General features: G+C 31.9%; 1 pseudogene across 1 annotated transcript; it reads right to left on the reverse strand.

The window, feature by feature from the left end:
• Positions 1–295: 295 nt before the first annotated feature.
• On the reverse strand, positions 296–1,827 carry LOC145136669 (delta(12) fatty acid desaturase DES8.11 pseudogene; annotated as a pseudogene). The gene is made up of 2 exons (XR_013720646.1): positions 1,709–1,827; positions 296–1,607 (listed from the first exon to the last, which is right to left on the reverse strand). The product of XR_013720646.1 is annotated as a delta(12) fatty acid desaturase DES8.11 pseudogene (transcript).
• Positions 1,828–2,959: the final 1,132 nt, after the last annotated feature.

Genomic DNA, 2,959 nt, shown 5'->3' on the forward strand with positions numbered 1-2,959 from the left:
CAAAATATTATATATTAAACATTATCAAAGAAAATTAATTTTTTATTAAGTATATATTGCATAACAAATCGTCAACTGAAATAAAAGTATAAGACGGATGTATGTGTAACCAAATTATTTATCATGAGTGTGTGATAATAATAATTACAAGATGTATGCAAATGTAATATTCATTTTTGTGATAATAATTAACTCAGTATAGTCTAAAATATAAGACCGAGATCCATATGTGTATGTTGGTGAAAACGATTGGAATAACGATTTTAAAATTTTTAAATAATCATTTAGTAACACCTTTGGATATAAATAGTAAACTATGAACTTATTTTATTATACAAATGGCCCGTGGACGTATATAATTGGAATGTTTTCCAACATACGGTACATAAAGTAATTTAAAAAGTAAATGATATAATAATTTAAAAAGTAAAATGATATCAGCAATCGGTCACATTTTATGGTACCAAAATACACCTGTGTGTTTGTTATCTTCATCAGGCTCGATATAGATGCATTCTTTAGCCTCTCTCCACATTGCTTTAAAGATTGGAGTCCTATCGATCTTATAGTACTCACCCAAAACTGGAATGATAACATCCCTTGCCTCCTTTGCATGATAATGTGGAATGTACGAAATCAGATGATGCAATACGTGAGTGTGTGTAACGTCATGGAAAACCCTATTCAGGAATCCAAAGTCCCTGTCAATTGTTGACAATGCCCCTCTGATCCAGTTCCATTCACTTGAATCATAATGGGGCAAAGACAGATGGGTGTGGTGCAAATACGTTATGATAACGAAAAACACATGCACTCCTACCACTGGAACTCCATATATACAGGCTACCCAAGCAGCTCCTTTTGTTGTTACAGCAATCTTGATTGCATAAAAGACGGCAAGAAGACCAAGATCTGATAACAGGACCTGGATTCGCTCACGCTCGGTGAAAATTGGACTCATGGGATCAAAGTGGTTGGCAAACCTTCCATATTTCTTGCCAGAAATATTAGTTAAGAGGTATAAAGGAAATCCTAGAGTGAACCTAAAAACCAAAGTGAACAGTCGACCAGGTGGGTTGTTAAGAAGTTTTGAGTACCACCTGACTTTAGACTTGCGTTTAGGAATGTAAACTTCATCATTATCGAGCGAATTTGTGTTGGCATGGTGATTTCGATGGCTATATTTCCATGAGAAATAAGGTGTCATGAGAGCTGAGTGGAGGATGAAGCCAACAATGTCATCAATTAATTGGTATTCGCTAAATGCATGGTGACCGCATTCATGACCGATGACCCATAAGCCAGTGAGGATGCTTGCTTGACAGAACCAGTAAACTGGCCAAGCTAAGTAAGCCAAAGGAGCTGGAAGAAAAGGAATATATGTATTCGCAAGGAAGTAGAAAACGTAGGCAACAATCAGATCGTGAACAACATAGTAAGATGAACGGATGACGGATCGTTTGAAGCAATGGGCAGGGATCGCTTTCTTTAAATCACTTAATGAAAACGGCGGATCAACTGGGACACGTTCCAGGATCTTTTTACCATCAAATGGATCGTTTGACATCCTACCACCTGCACCCATGTTGTTGATAGATATGATTAACCTGCAAATGTAAAGAGTATTGTGAGATTTATGTAAACTAAACATAGAAAGAATTAATGACAAAAACCTAAAGCTCGTGGAAAATTAAAAAGAAAAACAAACCTATAGAGACAAGTTATGTTGGAGTTCTCTTCAGTAGGTGGTACTCTTCTAGGGTCGGCCTTGCTTCTTATTTATAGTCCAAGATTTGCAAAAATTTATCGGCTCACTTGTCCTACTGACTATCTACTATTATTTCATTTTTCTACAAACTTTTACTCTTTAGGAGAGACTACTATTCCAATTTGGCGGCTCTAAATACGAGACGCGTATCTTTAATATATCAATGCATTACGCATGTGTAGATATTTATATATTTAGATGTGCAGATCTTATGTGAAGATCAAATTATTATTTATTTATAGATAGTCCAAACTATTGTTAGTTGTAGAAATATTAACTATTCTTATATATGATTTGTTAGTTGGGTCTTCGTCTTCTAGTTTGAAACAATAATTGCAATCAATATATATATATATATATATATATATATATATATATATATATATATATATATATATATATATAGGTTTAGGTTACTCTATTTAAACTAATTATTGTGTTATTGTATGCATAAATGTGGGCCAATCATTTTACTTATTTTAAGAAAGTGATTAATACATATTATTAAATTAAAGATAGTTGAAAAATATCATCTAATTTCATTATAAGGGTATTTTAGACAATTGAGATAAATTTAAAAAAGGAAAATTCCATATTTTTTGGGATAATTAATTCTCTTGATTTTAAAATTCTAATTTTTTAATTACTTGAATTTTAATTATAACGTAATTTTTATAATTAAACACGATTTTATTCTGTTAGAATCATATTCTCTAGGAATTTCAGGATATATATTTGATATTCTATTAGAATGCTAACACAAACTAATAACAAATTTTTGGATACAACTTCAAATTTTTCATTACATTCTTAAAAATATGAAAACTTTATATAATAGTCTATGACAATGAAATACTCACTAATAACAAACAAAACCATGTATATTATTCTGTTAGAATGTCATTCTGTTAGAATCATATTCTCTAGGAATTTCAGGATATATATTTCTATTAGAATCATATTCTATTAGAATGCCAACACCGACTAATAACAAAATTTTGGATACAACTTCAAATTTTTCAACAGCTTTTTCATACGGTTTTTCATTCTCCCATCCAAAAGATAGAAAAACTGTTGTATCAATTTCAGCAGCTTCTGACTTGGGTGAATCTTGCCATATACCACTTTCATTTGTAGTGTTTGTAAGAACAGAAAGGCTGCTGGTGCCAACCGCCGCCAGCTCATCATGTT

This window comes from Lactuca virosa, chromosome 9 (assembly GCF_052849685.1).
Source record: "Lactuca virosa cultivar CGN04683 chromosome 9, Lactuca_virosa_CGN04683_v6, whole genome shotgun sequence".
NCBI classification, from domain to species: Eukaryota; Viridiplantae; Streptophyta; class Magnoliopsida; order Asterales; family Asteraceae; genus Lactuca; species Lactuca virosa.